A 19,900-nucleotide genomic window follows, 5' to 3' on the forward strand; every position below is an offset into this window, starting at 1 on the left:
ACTGTAAATGCCTCCTTTCTGTGCTCTTTCTCCGAACTTTTATGGCTCACCAATAAAGAGATGTGTCATCATGATCTATTCTCTAATGAATCCTCCCTGTCTGTCCAGGACTCTGAAAAGAGAAAATCAGGAGTAAATGTAAATGTTGTCCTAGCCACTCTAAAAGTACAAAATTAAAGAGGCCTGATACCCTGTAATGAAAATGTTCTACTTAAATGAAATCTCATTTTCAAGGGACCCAACTGCAGAACAATCAACAATAACAGGCTTTATGTCCAAACGGGAGAGGAGGATAAAGGCATAGCATGCTTGCCCTTGGTTAAGGAGGGTTATATTTAAACAATGAGGAATAAACATGTCTATGAGATGGGGTCTGAGAAAAATATGCTGAGTATTTTTTTTAATTAATGCGAATTCTGCTCCCAAATTTTCACAGAAAACTTTTTCTTTTCTAGTCTAATTATGCATTGCATTATTAACCACTGCCAGGAAGAAGCCAAAGGATTATAAAAATCTATTATATCACATCTAAAGCAATGTGAGGCTACGGGTGCCCTCAGTGGACCACACATTCCGGCATGATTCAGATCTGCCAGGTGGGACTGGGGAGAAGAGATGCATTACATCAAGCTTGGGAGATACTCAAAATAGAAGATGAATATTGAGAACCACAACATCACACCAAGTTTTGGGGGACAGGAAGCTAGGGCCAGTGATTTAACACATTTGACAAAAACATTTCCCCCTCCTCCCACAGCTACAAAGGAAGAGGGTTGCTTTTCTTACTAAGGTCACAACAACATGCACCTGTTTTGACTTGAGCCACTCCGTGTCATTATAAACAGATGGCAAAATATTAAAAACCTTCCTGAATTTACAATGACATATCCATCTGGAAATGCTCTTTGGGATACCCACTTTTTAAAAAATTTTTGTTGTTTTCATTTTTTAGAAAGAGTGCAAGCTGAGGAGGGGTAGAGACAGAGAGGGACAGAGGATCCGAAGTGGGGTCTGCACTGACAGCAGCAAGCCTGACATGGGGCTCAAACTCAAGAACCCAGAGGTCCTGACCTGAGCTGAAGTCGGGTGCTCAACCAACTGAGCCACCCAGGCTCCATGGGATACACACTTTTAAAAGAACAGTTTTTGGGGCACCTGGGTGGCTCAGTCGGTTGAGTGTCCAACTTCAGCTCAGGTCATGATCTCACAGCTCACGAGTTCGAGCCCCACGTCAGGCTCTGTGCTGACAGCTCGGAGCCTGGAGTGTGCTTCGGATTCTGTGTCTACCTCTCTTTCTGTCCCTAACCCACTCGCATTCTGTCTCTGTCTCTCTCAAAAATAAATAACATTTTAAAAACAATAACAATAAAAAAAGAACAGTTTTCAAAAAGTTATATAATAAAAAGATAGGGGAAGGAGGGTTAGAAAGTGAGAGCTAATAAATTTAGTTGAAACTTAACATCATTTCAGTAATGAATGTAATGAAATGTCTGAAAAGATTACCCCAATGAAGTTAAGCTTTATATTGTAACAGATAGCATATTCTTTTGTAAGGAAAACACCTAAATGTACCAAGATTATTTGAAGGGTCTACTGGTTTTCTTGTAAGAATCTTGAGGCTTGTTATATGTGATAAATCTGCACAAGACTAATGCACAAAGCAGGTGTCAGTAGTAATATCACCATATCTTTATACAATACCTTATGGCTCTTCAGGTGCTATTATATGCATTACTTTATATTACCATTATAGTAATTATTATTCCCATGTGAGGAAATCAGCCAAGAGAAGTAGCTTAGCTATATGTAAAAGAAAGTCAGTGATGGGATCAGTCCTATAAACCAAGTACCCAAACCCCAAATCCAATACTTCTTTATTCTCCCCTTCACTAAGATCAAGTTTTCTTTAGAAGAAAATTAATTTCCTCAAGAAAGGTAATACTGCATGGTGGTTAAGAGTATGGCTTTGAAAGATGCTCAATATTACTCATCATTAGGGAAATGCAAATCAAAACTATAATGAGATACCACCTCACACCTGTCAGGATGGTTAAAATCAAAAACACAAGAAACTACAAGAACATTGTTTGGCATTGAATGTGGAGGAAAAAGGAATCCTTGTGCATTGTTGGTGGGAATGCAAACTGGCACAGCCATTGTGGAAAACAGTATGGAGGTTCCTCAAAAAGGTAAAAATAGAAATACCCTACAATCCAATAATCACACTACTGAGTATTTACCCCCCAAATACAAAAAAACTGGGGTGCCTATGTGGCTCAGTTGGTTAAACGTCCAACTCTCATGTCTAGCTCAGGTCATGATCCCACAGTTCATGAGTTTGAGCCCCATGTTGAGCTCTGCACTGATGGTCTCTCCCCCACTTGTGTGCATGTTCTCTCTCTCAAAATAAATAAGTAAACTTTTTCTTTAAAAATAGCATTTTTTAAAGAATTGTATTTTAAACAATACTAATTCACTAATTCAGAAGGATACATGCACCCTTATGTTTGCTGCCACATATTTACAATAGCCAAATTATGGAAGCAGCCCAAGTATCCATCAATAGATGAATGGGTAAAGAAGATGTGATGTATATACAATGGAATATAATTCAGTCATAAAAAAAAATGAAATCTTTCCATTTGCAACAACATGGATGAAGCTAGAGAGTACTGTATAATGCTAAGCAAAATGAGTCAATCTGAGAAAGACAAATACCATATGATTCCACTCACATGTGAAATTTAAGAAACAAAACAAATTAGCAAAGGAAATAAAAAAGAGAGACAAGCCAAGAAATAGACTCTTAACTATAGAGAACAAACTGATGGTTACTGAGGGGAGGTGGGGGGGGGGGGGAATGGGTGAAACAGGCGAAGGGGATTAAAAGTACACTTACCAAGAAAAGCACTGAGTAATATATAGAATTGTTGAATCATTATATTGTACAACTGAAACTAATATAACACTGCATATTAACTATACTGGAATTAAAATTTAAAAACTTAATTTAAAAAAAGAGTATGGGCTTTGAAAACAAACAAACCTAAGTACCAGGCTTTGTTCTGCCATACACCAGTTGCATAACTTTGGATAAGTAACCTATCTTCTCTGGGCCTCAATTATATCATCTGTAAAATGGAGATATTTGTATAATGGGCCTATGATAGCTATTATCATTATACATCAACTTCTGGTTTTTCTCTCCTTCCCTGCAAGGGTACTTCCCAGTCCCCCTGCAGTTGGATGGTGTCATGTGACCAGTTCTGACCAATGAAACATGGACAGATGTATGGCATGTTGCTTCCAGATCTGGACAATGAAAAGCACATGCATGACGCTGCAGCCCCACTCTCATCCAGCCTGGGGTTGAGGATGACAAAGTCGTGTTGATACTGGAGCAGCCTGGATCACCAAGTCACCTCATCAAGTCCTGCTGCCCAGACTACAGTGCACTTTGCTCTGTTGTGTGAAGCCACTGAAACCATGGCATTGTGACCACAGCATAATCTAGCATATCCTGACTAATACCCTCTTTGTGACTCTTGCTGTGATGATCAAATAAAATTATAAAAAATTATTAAAAATCGGCCCCTACTATTAACATTGTAGAGTGGTTAATTATGAGAACTAGGATTGTAAACTCAAAACACCTAATTTATAGGTGTTTATTTATAGGTGTTTATTTATTCCCTCAACAAATATGTATTGAGTATCTATAATGTGTGAGGCCCCATCTGGGAGCTGAATATAAAGTGATGAACAAGACAGACACTAAGGCTCATAACGTCCCAAGAAATAAATACATCTTTAAAAATCTTCTAGGAACCCCTTTCTGAGGAAGTTTAGACACAATCCTTCAGGAATATATATGGATATGTTCTAATGACTTGGAAAGGAATGAAGCCCTGCCCTGGGAAGGATCTGAACTGTTATAGCACCCATGTAGGTAGCTCCCAATGCCTCAAGTCAGCCCACACGTGGGACTCACTGAACCATCCTGCCTGCTAACAAGAGCTCTAAGTGTCCAAGGCACTTGCCAGAAACGATAGAGACACACGGTGAAAGAACTCTGATTTCCATCAAGGATAGTCTAGTGAACAAATAGTTTACTAGCATTAAAATCTCACAGTGTACCCTACAGCAATTTGCCAGGTATCCAGTTCACTTTATGAAATGTGTGAGCTGGAGATAGATAGACCTCCTAATATTTTTAATTTCACTGTTTCTTCCTTGATTCTCAAAACTCTACTTTTCATGAGCAGGAAATTTTCCCATAACTCCTCCTCAGAATTGAATTGCTAGAATATTCTTGACCGGACCACTAAACAGTTGCCAGACACATTCTCAATGTAATGGTTTTGAGTCCCTGATACAGCCGTATTTTCTTTTACTTGAGTAAAATGATTACATCTGGAAAGTGTATAAACTTGGACTCAACACTCAAAATCAGTACCCACTGCATCAGAAAAACAACACTATTAATTCTAGGCAGATTCCTGTAGAATTTAACCGTGAGGCACTATAGCATTTCTCAGTAGTGGATCTGTCACACTCAAATCTAATTTAAATTCCCAACAACTTTGCTTTAGAAGCTTTTCCATGAAATTTGGTATTTGCCTGACTTGCCTGCTGTAAATTCTATTAACCAAACTCTGCAGGACCTTACACTACTCTTGAATAATTCTACACTTGGAAAAAAACAAACAAAAAAAGATTATGAAACTGCCAGCAAACACCCTTTATATTTCAGAAGGTAAACTTACGAGTTTAAGGCTTAAACTTTGGTTGTTTTTCCTTTCAGAACATCCAAAGGTTGAATTCAAACTCTGGACAATCACATTTTCCAAGGCACAGGAGAGAAGCCCTAATGAAAGTCTATTAGAGTTTGGGACCCACAGGTGAGACTCAGGCTGCTAAACCCAAAACAAAATCTCACTTAGTCCTCTCCTGCCTTTCCTTCAGCAACGATGGAAACATCTGGGGCAAAGGCAGATTCAGTATCATTTTTCTGACTCATCTCTCTAAGTCCCTCAGTCCGTGGGGTTTTCGGGTCTCCTGGGACATGGAACCTACTCTCCTTACCAGTAACAGTGACCTGTAGACCCTGTCTATCTCTTCCAACCATCTCTCCTCCTCACATCTCCTTCCTAAACCTTCAGGATACCTAAGTCCCTCCTGGGCTCCCTCTTCACCTGAACCCACCAGACCCACACTCCACGTCCAGTCCTAGGGGAGCCGGCTTTCTCCAGTGACAACAGATGGGAGTTAATGGAATAATAAACCAGATCACACCAGGTTAACAAAAGGCCTTGCTCTGGTTAAGACATCTACTAAACAGCACTGCTTGTGGGGCTGGAGCACAGGGCAGACCCCGGGGACTCTGCCTGAGCCCATCCAGTGGCCCTGCGTGCCCTACTTTGGGGAGGAGTCATCAAAACAAGATGTTGCCTCAAGGCCACATGATCCTTCAAAAAGAAGTACTATTTCTTTTTTAAGTTTCATAACACTCACTCAAGGCACTTTTTAAAATGTATAAAAACATTCTGAAATGTAGGAAGAAACAAAATCTATAGATGTTCACTGACATCCTCAGATAAGATCACCTTAAATAAATTAAACAAACAAAACCTTCCCAACAATGTGCTGAAGAGGTAGCAAGGGAAGCAAAGCCATGACTCGTGACAAACAAGTGAACTCCAAATGCCTTCAGCTTGCTTGCTAGTGTTTTGCTTCGTGGTGCCCCCAGCCAACCTTATCTGTAAAGAGCCAGATAGTAAATATTTTCAGCTTTGTAGGCCACATAAGGTTTCTGTTGCATATTCTTCTTTGGTTCATTTTACAGCCCTTTAAAAGTGTAAAAACCATTCTAGCTTGAGGGCATTCGCTGGCAGCCTTTGGCCACATTTGGCCATTTGCAGGCTGTGGTCACAGAGTTCTGCCTTGGAACATGTTTGGTGCTCACACAGGGCCACCTGACGACCATCTCTGACCCAACAAACACTAAGAAGCTTTTGTTTAAAAGGAAAGTGCCTTTCTAGATAGGCACTAAAAGAGTTCAGTTCTGCCTAAATCATTTTATTGGTTTTACACAGTTCCAACAAAAATCCTAGAGCTATTTATGTTTCCTTTTAGTTATTATTTTATTGGTTTTTACTTCAGGGTGGGAGGGGAGAGAAGTCAAGGGAAATAGAGGTCAAATAAAGAATTGGGCTAAATGATGCTATAATTTATATTTTAGAATAGGTTAAAATAAGTAAGTTCTAGATAATACTGTAAGAAGGAAAAATACAATCTTTCAAGTAATAAACCATATTATAAAGCTACAGTAATTAAGAGTATCATTCTAGGATAAATCAAAAACAGATCAATAAAACAAAACAGCATAGAAACAGACCAAAAGTTAGATAAAACATAAATACATGATGAAGTCATGAAGTGTGATGATACAATGGCTTATTTAACAAAAATATTGCAGGGTCAACTGGTTATCTATAGGGGGAAATCACGTTAGATTTTTTTAATCTCAAAATGTACTCCAAGGTAAATGCCAAGTAAATCACAGAGTTGAAGTTGTAAAATTCATTAGAGGAGCTAGAAAAAAAAACCATATAGTTAAATATACTTATCTTCTTACTGTATTTGAAAAGACTTTCTTCTTTTTTTAAATCTAAGGGAAAAAGACTTTTAAAACTGATGGCAGAAATCACACTCACACAAAAGGTAACAACTGACAACTGAAAAATCAAAATTAGTAAATTAAATTAGCATATTTAATTTTACATCATAAATTATATATTCTATAGTATATCATAAATTACATAGTAAACTAAAGTGCTAAGTAAAACTTAGTAAGTTAAACACAGGTAAACATCAAAGAAAATTATAAAAATATAAAGACCAACAACTAATTAGGAAAATTTTCAACAAATGAAATGGAAAAAGGGTCAGTATCCTTGGCATATAAAGATCCCTTGTAAGCTGTAAGAAATATACCAAACTTCAATAGATAAAAAGTAGAGAGTTTTTTAAAGGACTCAAAAAAATTAATATATAGATAAAAAATGTTTAGCTTTACTGGTAACCAAACAAATATAAATCAAAATAGCACCATTAACGTTTGCTTATCAAATTAGCCATGTACAGTGCATGGGGGCAATGAGTCCTACACTCTTCCCCCACTGCTGGCTGGAGTGGAAACAAACTCTGGTAAGTAATCTGGCAAGCGTTATTTACTAAGTATCTCTAAAGTGGTCATATTTTTTATTATTAATTTCACTTCAAGGAATCAATATAAATGAAACGATCATAAATCTGGACAAAAATGGATGCACTACAGCGGACCTGGGAGCATTATACATAAAATGAGAAATGATTTAAATGCTTAACACTGGGGAATGGTTAGTAAGCTATGGCATATACATACTATGAAATACTACGTAGCCATTAAAATTATATTCATGGAGAGTTTTTAATGATGGAGAATTTATTATCTACATTAATTGAGAAAGAATACAAAATTGTGTATGTGCTAGGATCTCAGTTGTGATAAAATTCACTCACACACACACACACACACACACACACACACACACACACACAGAGGTTAAAAAGAAATATGCCCAAATGTTCAAGAGTGGTTATCACTAAAAAGAAAGCAAGAAAGCAAGAAAGCAAGAAAGAAAGAAAATAAGAAAGGAAATGTTGATACTCGTCAAGCCAAAACTTACTCCAAACCAGAATTACAGAACTGACAGTGACCTCATGCATCTAATCTTTGTATTGTAGATTAAAAATAATTAAAAGTACTCAGGGTGCCTGGGTGACTCAGCTCAGGGCATGATCTTGCAGTTCAAGTGGGTTCAAACCCCACAGTGGGCTCTGGGCAGACAGCTTGGAGCCTGGAGCCTACTTCGGATTCTGTGTCTCCCTCTCTCTATGTCTCTCTCTCTCTCTCTCTCTCTCTCTCTCTCTCTCTCAAATATAAACATTAAAAAAATTTTTTTAATTAAAAAAATTAAAAGTACTTTATGAAACTGAGACATATCCCCCATGTATCAGCATCTTAACCCAACCTACAGTCAGGCCAATGCCAATCATGCTTCTTTGTGAACATCAGCAGAGTACTCTGTATAGGCAAGACACAGGTCTAAAGTAAAAGAACCAGCATCAATCAAAGTTAAGAGTCCATGTAAAAGCCCTGTAAGCAGGAAATTTTAATTCATTAAGTTGAAAATGATCAATAACCTTGATTTTGTTATTATTAGATTGTCAGAGCAACACATTATAATTAATTTAGACCTGCTCTCACTGTGGCAGGAAGCTGGGAAACAGGATTCACCAGCTACTAGATTCTAATACAATAAACAAAGGAAACAATGTACTGGGATTCTTAATGAATTAAGTAGGGAGAAACAACTCTTGGGAGCATGATGCAATAGTATTAAGATACAACAGTAGGGAATACCTAAAACACCCTCTAATTAGAACAAGAAGGATCTAATCCAAATGCAGATAACAAAAGGTGTAGAAAGTACTCAAGTAACAAGTTCGTTCTGGCAGAACGCTGTGGTGGAAACAATGGAGACTGTGGAGTCACACAGACAGGGCCTGGAATCCCAGTGCATCCATCTATAAACTTCACTCTCTGGCAAGATCCTTCACCTCTCAGAGCATCAGTTTCCTCATCTGTCAAACATAGATAGTAATTAACCTTTCAGGGTGGGGGTAAGGTTTGAGATAATAGATATTAGACATCTGGTTCAAAGCCCAGTATGCCTAACAATGAATGGAACCCATTATTCTCTTGATGAAAGACCAGGGACCAAAGAAGCCAGCCACGTGTCCCTGATGCTGTGGGCACTGCTTTCCCTTTCCTGGCCAACTTGCAGGCACGGGGGGGGGGGGGGGGGGGGGGGGGGGGCAGGGAGGAGGAGCCTTGCTTGGTGCTGGCAGGGGGGCCAGAGACAGGTAGTAAGAGAATGATCTGACAATAACCCTCAGTGATTATATGGAGCCCAGACCCTGACAGTCCTTGAAGTTTCCCCCAGGCAGTGCTGGCCTGGGTTCTGCTCCACTACACCCCAACCCAGACTCCAAAGAGCCTGGAACAGACCTGGGGACCAAGGGGTAGAAAAAAAAGCAAAAATAATCCCCAGAGAAGGAACAAAATAACCACAGAAGGGGGCAAAATGCATGTTATAGAAAATACAATAAGCCTTATAAATGAAAGAAAAGTAACAAGAAATAAATTAAGAATGAGAAATCAACAAATCCAGAATAAGTCAATTCAGTAACACTTTAAAAGAGATGTTGAACACAAAGAATGAAGGAAATTGGCAGTGATGGGAAGAATTAATTAAGACAAAAATCAATACTCAGTAGAAAAACAAGAGAAAAATACTAGAAATACAAGGTAAGTGTGCATAAAATAAGAATGGGTCCTGGTGTGCATCAGGATCCTAAGAGAATTAGACAATGACCTTACTGATTGAGAGAGAGACAGAGAGAGCAAGAAATTGTGTGTATTTACAAAGCTCTAGTCATCTCCAGAAGCTGAGAAAGATCCTGGGTGGTATTACTGATCACTGAAAAATTAAAGGGCAATTCTGACAACTTATCAATATATTAAGCCTCCGTTTTTCAGAGAAGTAATAAAGATAATTTGAGGAGATAATTCAAAATCATTTAGCAACATCAAAATTGATTGTAATTATATTATGGGTAGTTGAACAAGGAGTAATAATGAGCCCTTATTTAGAAAAACACAACTGTGTCAGACAAATGTGACAGCTTCTTGCATTGGTATAGACAAGTCTATTTTTAGGTGGCAGGACAGCACTGTGGATAAGGAAGCCCCATCTTCAGTGTGAGAAAGACCTGAGTGTCAATCTCAGAGCTGTCCCCTTACCAGTTTGGACATGTTAGTTAATCTCTCTAAGCCTTAATTTTTCATCCACCTCATTGATGTTTGTGACAATTAATAAATTGAAAGAAAGACATAGCACATAGTAAGAATCACATAAATGGTAACTATTTTGAAGCTTTACAGCATCTATTGTGTTGAGCTAGAATTTAAAGGGAGTGGCATAGGGACATACTTCCTCAATGTCAAGATCTTGTCAAGTGGCTAAGAAAAAATGACAGCCATGTTGATAAACTCCTCAGAGAATATATGTATTATTTCCTTTGTCCTAGCAACAAGGTTAGCACTAGATGGCTGAATGATTGAGCTTACCACAGAATATCTGTGAACCCTACCTGTCTATTGGTCCCCTAAAAAAGAGCAAATCTTCTGTGGCCCCATGCCGTCCCCCACAATGAACCTCACAAACCCACAGCAGCCAAACTCAGGCATCACAGGCTTACCTGAAAAGCATTTACTGGAGTCTCACAGATGCAAGGGTATTCCTACAAGGTTGGGACAGGTCAGCTGAGAGCCTGCTGCATATCACCGTGACCATGTGCCACATTCAACACACCTGATATCCAACAAGTATGTCCTGACTGATGCCAGGGACTAAAAATAGCCATGCACTGGCACGCCTCTTGGAATGTAAAGTTATCTTTGTTTCTCTTGCAATTCTTCAGCTCATCTGAATATTCAAAAAGAATCAAGTAATCATCAGCTAAATGGATTAAAAATGTGTATTTTCATGTTAATCTTAATTCTCACCACAGACTAGTGTTGTGTTTCAGAAGAGCAATATATTATAAACTCTATAAAATTCAATGGCTGAATTATTTACAAAATGTAAAATAGATAAGAAAGGGCCTGCAAGTATTTTGGGTCATTCAAAAATTACTAAGCGAAGGTCATGTGTCGGGATTCTGGTCTTACTTACTTTGGAGAGTATATTAATTTTTTTAAATATTTAGAAGAAACTGTTTTGCCCACATCCTAAGTAAAAGCTATATGGTAGGCTCCGTTGGCAACAGGAATGTGGACAGTGAGATGTTCGAGTAGAAGGAAGCGCTCTATGCTGTGCTAATCTCAGAAAACGAGCCCACCTGACAGTGCAGCTGTGCCAAGAGGCTTCAAGGAGCATCCAGAGGCCAGACCCTATGCAAACCAGAACAGGAAACACACAGTTGTGCAGGGGAGTTTTCCCAACTCTTTGTTTCAATATCTCTACAATACTTTCCAAGTCAGTGAATATAATGACAGTTTGTTGCACATCATATAGTTCCTCTTTGAAAACAGCTCACTATTGAGCAGGAGCCCTGCTTCGCTCTCTTTCCCTCTCTCTCTCTGCCCCTCACTCACTTGCACCCTCCCTCAATCAATCAATCAATCAATCAAAACAGCTCACTTTTCCACCTTTTGCTCCTTCAAACCCTTACAAGCAAGATACTACCTCCCTACTCCTACCACCAAACTATTCCAAAGAATCTAGCAATCTTGATAGAATTTCCAAATATGTATGGGTATTTTTATTATATATTCATGAACAAAATTGGATTTTTAAAAATACAGTTCAAATCTGACTATGAAAACAAGTTAGGAGAGTGCTTTTGCGAGCCTAACCATCTAACCCTTCAATTGCACTCCTAGGTACTTATCCAGATAAGTTGAAAACTTATATCTGAAACAAATTTATGTCCTGCATACAAATGTTTATAGCAGCTTTACTCATAACACCCAAACTTAGAAGCAACCAAGTATCTAAGAGTCTTTCAATAGGTGAATGAATAAATAATCATATATCCATTAAATGAAATATTATTCAGTGATAAAAATAAATGAGTTTTCAATCCCTGGAAAGACATGGGAGGGGAGGGGACTTTAATGCATATTCTAAATAAAAATTCAGTCTGAAAAGGCCTTGTACCATATGATTCCAACTATATGACATTCTAGAAAATGTTAAACTATACAAACAGTAAGAAGACAGTAATTGCCCATGTGAGGGGGCGGGGCTGAGGGTGGAGTAAAGGGCAGATGGACAAATAGGTCAAGTTAGGGGATAATATTCAAATTACTCTGTATGATACTTAATACTTTCATGAATACAGGACATGAAAGCTATACAACCCAAAAAATAAACCCTAAAGTAAACAATGGACTTTGGTTAATAATATAGTATTGGGGTGCCTGGGTGGCTCAGTCAGTTAAGCGTCTGACTTTAGCTCAGGTCATGATCTCGCAGTTCATGAGTTTGAGCCCTACATCAGGCTCTGTGCTGACAGCTCAGATCCTGGAGCCTGCTTCAGATTCTGTCTCCCTCCCTCTGCCCCTCCCCCACTCACACTCTGTCTCTGTCTCTCTCTCAAAAATAAACGTAAAAAAATTTTTTTAATTGTATCAATATTGAATTATAACTTGTAACAAATGTAGTCTATACCAGTGCAAAAGTTAACACTAGAGAAAACCATGGGTTGGGGGAAAGGGAACACACGGGAACTCTATGTGTCTGTTCACTTTACTGTACACTTTTAACTGCTGTAAGAAATAAAGTTTATTGGAGGGAGCCAAGATGGTGGAACAGCATGGAAGTTTTTTGTATGTCTCACATCCATGAAATACAGCCAGACCAACACTAAACCATCCTGCATACCTAGAAAACTGATTGGAGGATTAACACAACAATCTGCACAACCTGAACCACAGAATTCAGCAGGTACGTGGCACAGAGAGGTGACTTGAGGAGATAGAAGCCGTGGAGGGCAGGGAGGTGCTTTTGCGTGCAGAGAGGACAGAGACAGTGGGGAGAATACGGGAGAAGCACCCCTTCCCAAAAGCAGCTGGAGAGAAAGGGGAAAATTGGAAACAGCCACAGGGACTGAACTAAAAAGGGAGAAAGGAGAGGGTTTAAATCCATTAAGACTGTAAACAGGGGGAGCACAGAGCCTGCAACTCCACAGCTCAATACCTGAAAGTGCTCTGGTGGGAAGGGAAAAGACCCAGGAACAGAGTGGGGTCTGGGAGGTTCTTGGGCCACATGGGGAGAAGTGGTTCCACTGCTGGAAGGACATTTGGTAGGGGCTATGAGGCAACCTGGGCCCAACAGACCCCAGAGAATGGCCACATTCGATGTGCTGGAACAAGGTCGTTAAGGGTTGAAGCCTGGTGCCAGATGTGTGTTGTGATTTTCCATAATCCTTGAAATGCTGCTGCTAAACTATCTCGAGAACTTTTTCTGGGGCAGGCTGGCACCTGGCCGTAGTCTCTGGGCATCGGCAGCAGCACGGTCCCACAAACTTTCCTGGGTACAGCTGGCATTTGGCCATTGCTTGGTTAAACCCTCTGCAGAGGGGCAGAACGGGTCAAAGCCACTGTTTTCTGGCCACAGAAAACAGCCACATCTGAGACAAAACTCAGGAGAGAGGTACAACCTGGGGCTTGGTCACAGACAGTGTAAAAGCAGGGAGTGGACAAAAGCTGAAGACAAAGGACGGTGCGTGATTGCTGATCAGGTAGAACAGAGTTCCAATACTAGGAACTGGGTAGCTGGGTGACACCATTCTCACCGCTCCTGCACATGCGTATATGCACCTACAAGCGCCACAACAATCAACCCCAGTACGCTAGCAGCGCCATCAAGTGGAGAATGGAGCCATTACACTAAGCCCCACGCAAGTGGGCCAACCTCAGTCTTCAAGAATAGAAGTTTCACCACCTGATTAGCTTATGGACTATAAAGTGCTTCACGGTCTGACTTCTAGGGGAAAACGGAGTAATTTCAGTAGTATTTCAGTCTGTTGGCAGGTCCATGTATTCAATTTTCTTTTATTTTTTTTCTCTTTTTCACTTCTTTTCTTTTTCTTCAATACAGAAAGAGAAAAAATTCATTTTTATTTTTAATTTTTATTAAAAATATTTTTCTTTAATTTTTTCTACTATATCTTTTACTTTTGTGTGAATTTTTTCAAATTCTAGTTTACTTCCATCATTTCATTTTAGTCTACTTCAGTGTATTCACTTTTTCAAATTTTTAAACGATTTCCTTTTCTTTTCTTCTTTCCCCTTTTTCTCTAACATATCAAGCCACTTTCAACACCCAGACCAAAACACACCTAGGATCTAGCATCATTTATTTGGGGTTTTTTTTGTGTGTTTTTAATTTTTTAATTTTAATATTTTTTCATTTTAATTTTTTTAATTTTAATTTTTTCTACCTCATTAATTCCTTTTCTCCCTTCAAAATGATGAAACGAAAGAATTCACCCCAAAAGAAAGAGCAGGAAGAAACGACAGCCAGAAACAACCAACACAGATACAAGCAAGATGTCTGAACCAGAATTTAGAATCACAATAATAAGAATACTAACTGGAGTTGAAAATAGATTAGAATCCCTTTCTGTGGAGATAAAAGAAGTAAAAACTAGTCAGAATGAAATAAAAAAATGCTATAAATGGGCTGCAATCATGAATGGATGCCATGGCGGCAAGGATGGATGAGGCAGAACAGAGAATCAGTGATATAGAGGACAAACTTATGGAGAATAACGAAGAAGAATAAAAGAGATTAAAGCAAAAGAGCATGATTTAAGAATTAGAGAAATCAGTGACACTCATTAAAAAGGAACAACATCAGAATCATAGGGGTCCCAGAAGAGGAAGAGAGAGAAACAGGGGTCAGAGGGTTGTGTGAGCAAATCATAGCAGAAAACTTTCCTAACCTGGGGACAGACACAGACATCAAAATCCAGGAAGCACAGAGGATTCCCATTAGATTCAACAAAAACCAACCATCAAGAAGGCATATCATAGTCAAATTCACAAAATACTCAGGCAAAGAGAGAATCATGAAAGCAGCAAGGGAAAAAAAAGTCCTTAACCTACAAGGGAACACAGATCAGGTTTGCAGCAGACCTATCTACAGAAACTTGGCAGGCCAGAAAGGAATGGCAGGATATAGTCAATGTGCTGAATCAGAAAAATATGCAGCCAAGAATTCTCTACCCAGCAAGGCTGTCATTCAAAATAGAGGGAGAGATAAAAAGTTTCCCAGACAAACACAAATTAAAGGAGTTTGTCACCACTAAACCAGCCCTGCAAGAAATTTTAAGGGGGACTTTTTGAGGGGAGAAAAGATGAAAATGAATGAATGAATGAATGAATGATAAATATATAAATAAATAAGCAAATAACTACCAAAAGCAACAAAGATTAGAAAGGACCAGAGAACACTACCAGAAACTCCAACTCTACAAGCAACATAATGGCAATAAACTCATATCTTTCAGTACTCACTCTAAATGTCAATGGACTAAATGCTCCAATCAAAAAACACAGGGTAACAGAATGGATAAGAAAACAAGATCCATCTATATGCTGTTTACAAGAGACCCACTTTAGACCTAAAGACACCTACAGATTGAAAGTAAAGGGATGGAGAACCATCTATCATGTTAATGGTCAACAAAAGAAAGCTGGAGTAGCCATACTTATATCAGACAATCTAGACTTTAAAATAAAGACTGTATCAAGAGATGAAGAAGGGCATTATATCATAATTAAGGGGTCTATCCACCAAGAAAACCTAACAATTGTAAATATTTATGTGCCAAATGTGGAAGCACCCAAACATATAAATCAATTAATCACAAACATAAAGAAACTCATTGATAGTAATACCATAATAGTAGGAGACTTCAACACCCTACTCACAGTAATGGACAGATAATCTAATTTAAAAAATCAACAAGGAAACAATGGCTTTGAATGACACACTGGACCAGATGGACTTAACAGATATATTCAGAACATTTCATCCTAAAGCAACAGAATATACATTCTTCTCCAACGCACATGGAACATTCTCCAGAATACACCACATACTGGGACACAAATCAGCCCTCAGCAAGTACAGAAAGATCAAGATCATACCATGCATATTTTCAGACCACAATGCTATGAAACTCGAAATCAACCGCAAGAAAAAATTTGGAAAGGTAAAAAATACTTGAAGACTGAAGAACATCCTACTAAAGAATGAATGGGCTAACCAAGAAGTTAAAGAGGAAATTAAAAAGTATATGGAAGACAATGGAAATGATAAAACCACAACCCAAAACCTCTGGGATGCAGGAAAGGTGGTCATAAGAGGACAGTATATAGCAATCCAGGCCTTCCTAAAGAAGGAAGAAAGGTCTCAGACATACAATCTAACCTTACACCTTAAAGAACAGGATAAAGAACAGCAAATAAAACCCCAAACTAGCAGAAGACAGGAAATAATAAAGATTAGAACAGAAATTAATGCTATCAAAACCAAAGAAACAGTAGAACAAATCAATGAAACCAGAAGCTGGTTCTTTGAAAGAATTAACAAAATGGATAAATCAGTAGCCAGTTTGATCAAAAAGAAAAAGGAAAGGACCCAAATAAATAAAATCAAGAATGAAAGAGGAGAGATCACAACCAACACAGCAGAAATAAAAACAATAATAAGAGAATATTATTAGCAATTATATGCCAACAAAATGGGCAATTATATGCCAATAAAATGGAAAAAATGGAAAAATTCCTAGAAACACATACACTACCAAAACTGAAACAGGAAGAAATAGAAAATTTGAACAGACCCATAACCAGTAAGGAAATCGAATCAGTAATCAAAAATCTACCAAAAAACAAGAGTCCATGGCCAGATGGCTTTCCAGGGGAATTCTACCAAACATTTAAGGAAGAGTGAACACCTATTCTCTTGAAGCTGTTCCAAAAAAATAGAAACGGAAGGAAAACTTCCAAACTCATTCTATGAAGGCAGCATTACCCGGATTCCAAAACCAGACAGAGACCCTACTAAAAAGGAGAACTATAGACCAATCTCCCTAATGAACATAGATGCAAAAATCCTCAATGAGATATTAGCAACTGGCTCCAGCAACACATTAAAAAAAATAATTGACCACGACCAAGTGGGATTTATACCTGGGATGCAGGGCTGGTTCAATATCTGCAAAACAATTAACGTGATTCATCACATCAATAAAAGGAAGGACAAGAACCATATGATCCTCTCAATAGATGCAGAGAAAGCATTTGACAAAATACAGCATCCTTTCTTGATAAAAACCCTGAAGAAAGTAGGGATAGAAGGAGCATACCTCGAGATCATAAAAGCCATATATGAAAGACCCAATGCTAATATCATCCTCAATGGGGAAAAACTCAGAGCTTTCCCCCTGAGATTTGGAACAAGACAGGGATGTCCACTCTCGCCACTGTTATTCAACATAGGATTGGAAGTCTTAGCCTCTGCAATCAGACAACACAAAGAAATAAAAGGCATCCAAGTCAGCCAGGAGGAGGTCAAACTTTCACTCTTCACAGATGACATGATACTCTATATGGAAAACCCTAAAGATTCCACCAAAAACTACCAGAACTGATTCATGAATTCAGCAAAGTTGCAGGATATAAAATCAATACACAACAATCAATTGCATTCCTATACACCAACAATGAAGCAACAGAAAGAGAAATCAAGGAATCGATCCCATTTGCAGTTGCACAAAAAAAACCCATAAAATACCTAGGAATAAATCTAACCAAAGAGGTGAAAAATCTATACACTGAAAACTATAGAAAGCTTATGAAAGAAATTGAAGAAGCCACAAAAAAATGGAAAAAGATTCCATGCTCCTGGATAGGAAGAATAAATATTGTTAAAATGTCTATACTATCCAAAGCAATCTACATATTCAATGCAATCCCTATCAAAATAACACCAGAATTCTTCACAGAGCTAGAACAAATGATCCTAAAATTTGCATGGAACCAGAAAAGACCCCGAATAGCCAAAGCAATCTTGAAAAAGAAAACCAAAGCAGGAGGCATCACAATCCCGGACTTCAAGCTATACTACAAAGCTGTAATCATCAAGACAGTATGGTACTGACACAAGAACAGACACTCAGATCAATGGAACAGAATAGAGAACCCAGAAATGGACCCACAAATGTATGGCCAACTAATCTTTGAGAAAGCAGGAAAGAATACCAATGGAATAAAGTCTCTTCAGCAAGTGGTGCTGGGAAAACTGGACAGCGACATGCAGAAGAATGAACCTGGACCACTTTCTTTTTTTTTTTTTTAACGTTTATTCATTTTAGACACAGAGAGAGACAGAGCATGAATGGGGGAAGGTCAGAGAGAGAGGGAGACACAGAATCTGAAACAGGCTCCAGGCTCTGAGCTCTCAGCACAGAGCCCGATGCGGGGTTCGAACTCACGGACCACGAGATCATGACCTGAGCCGAAGTCGGTCGCCCAACCGACTGAGCCACCCAGACGCCCCTAACCTGGACCACTTTCTTACACCATACACAAAAATAAACTCAAAACTCTAAATGTAAGACAGGAAGCCATCAAAATCCTCAAGGAGAAAGCAGGCAAAAACCTCTCTGATCTTGCCAGCAGCAACTTCTTACTCAACACGTGTCTCTGTGGAGGCAAGGGAAACAAAAGCAAAAATGAACTACTGGGACCTCATCAAAATAAAAAGTTTGTGCACAGTGAAGGAAACAATCAGCAAAACTAAAAGGCAACCGACAGAATGGGAGAAGATATTTGCAAATGACATATCAGATAAAGGGTTAGTATCCAATATCTATAAAGAACTTATCAAGCTGAACACCCAAAAAACAAAGAATCCAGTTAAGAAATGGGCAAAAGACATGAATAGACACTTCTCCAAGGAAGACATCCAGATGGCCAACTGACACGTGAAAAAATGCTCAACATCACTCATCATCAGGGAAATACAAATCAAACCCACAATGAGATACCACCTTACACCTGTCAGAATGGCTAACATTAACAACTCAGGCAACAACAGATGTTGGCAAGGATGCGGAGAAAGAGGATCTCGTTTGCATTGTTGGTGGGAATGCAAGCTGGTGCAGCCTCTCTGGAAAACAGTATAGAGGTTCCTCAAAAAATTAAAAACAGAACTTCCCTACAACCCAGCAATTGCACTACTAGATATTTATCCAAAGGATACAAAAATGCTTATGTGAAGGGGCACATCCACCCCAATGTTTACAGCAGCACTATCAGCAATAGCCAAACTATGGAAAAAGCCCAAATGTCCATCGACTGATGAATGAATAAAGAAGATGTGGTATATACATACAATGGAACGTTACTTGGCAATCAAAAAAAAAAAAAAAAAAAGAAATCTTGCCATTTTCAATGTGGATGGAACTAGAGTGTATTATGCCAAGTGAAATAAGTCAAATCAGAGAAAGATAACATATTGTATTATTTCACTCATATGTGGAATTTAAGAAACAAAACATATGAACATAGGGAAGGGAAGCCAAAATAAGACCATAGCAAAGAGGGAAGCAAACCATAAGAGACTATTAAATACAGAGAACAAACCGAGGGTTGCTGGAGGGGTGTTGGGTAGGAGGATGGGCTAAATGGGTGATGGGCATTAAGGAGGGCATTTGTTGGGATGAGTACTAGGTGTTATATGTAAGTGATGAATCACTAAATTCTATTCCTGAAATCATTATTACACTATATGTTAACTAACTTGGATTTAAATTAAAAATAAAATAATAAAAATAAAAATAAATAAAATAAAATCTTAGCCCCTTCAGAAGCAATCGAAAATTCAGCAAAGAAACAGATTTTAATAGATTTTGTATATTCTCTTGAAAATTGAGCAGTGTGACATACAGAGGGAAAATGTACCTGTAAACACATTGTTTTCAAATTTGGTCAATAACTCAAAGTGGATTTCAAAAGATACAGGAGGGGATCTGGTTTTAACAGTTAAGAAGGGTTAGTAATTAGCACATGGTAAATGCACAATTCTGAAGCACCTAAATGTTTTTAAACCTAATCAAAACTCATCTGTTAAGCACCAATAACATGTTTAGCAATTGTCAAACTCAAGGCGTTGATAACAGGGTCAATACAATCCCTGTCCTCCAGCAG

General features: G+C 38.5%; 1 protein-coding gene across 5 annotated transcripts in view; it reads right to left on the bottom strand.

The window, feature by feature from the left end:
* The window catches only part of CSGALNACT1 (chondroitin sulfate N-acetylgalactosaminyltransferase 1), a 340,488-nt gene that overhangs the window by 217,267 nt on the left and 103,321 nt on the right, over nt 1-19,900 (bottom strand). The window contains exon 1 of one of the 5 annotated variants that reach the window (XM_015544251.2): nt 51-325. The exons of the other annotated variants lie outside the window; for them this stretch is intronic. The gene's annotated coding sequence lies outside the window, so the exon portion shown is untranslated. Of the gene's footprint in view, nt 1-50; nt 326-19,900 lie in introns of those variants that run through there. 5 annotated transcript variants of the gene reach the window in all.

Source organism: Panthera tigris, chromosome B1, assembly GCF_018350195.1.
Source record: "Panthera tigris isolate Pti1 chromosome B1, P.tigris_Pti1_mat1.1, whole genome shotgun sequence".
Lineage (NCBI taxonomy): Eukaryota > Metazoa > Chordata > Mammalia > Carnivora > Felidae > Panthera > Panthera tigris.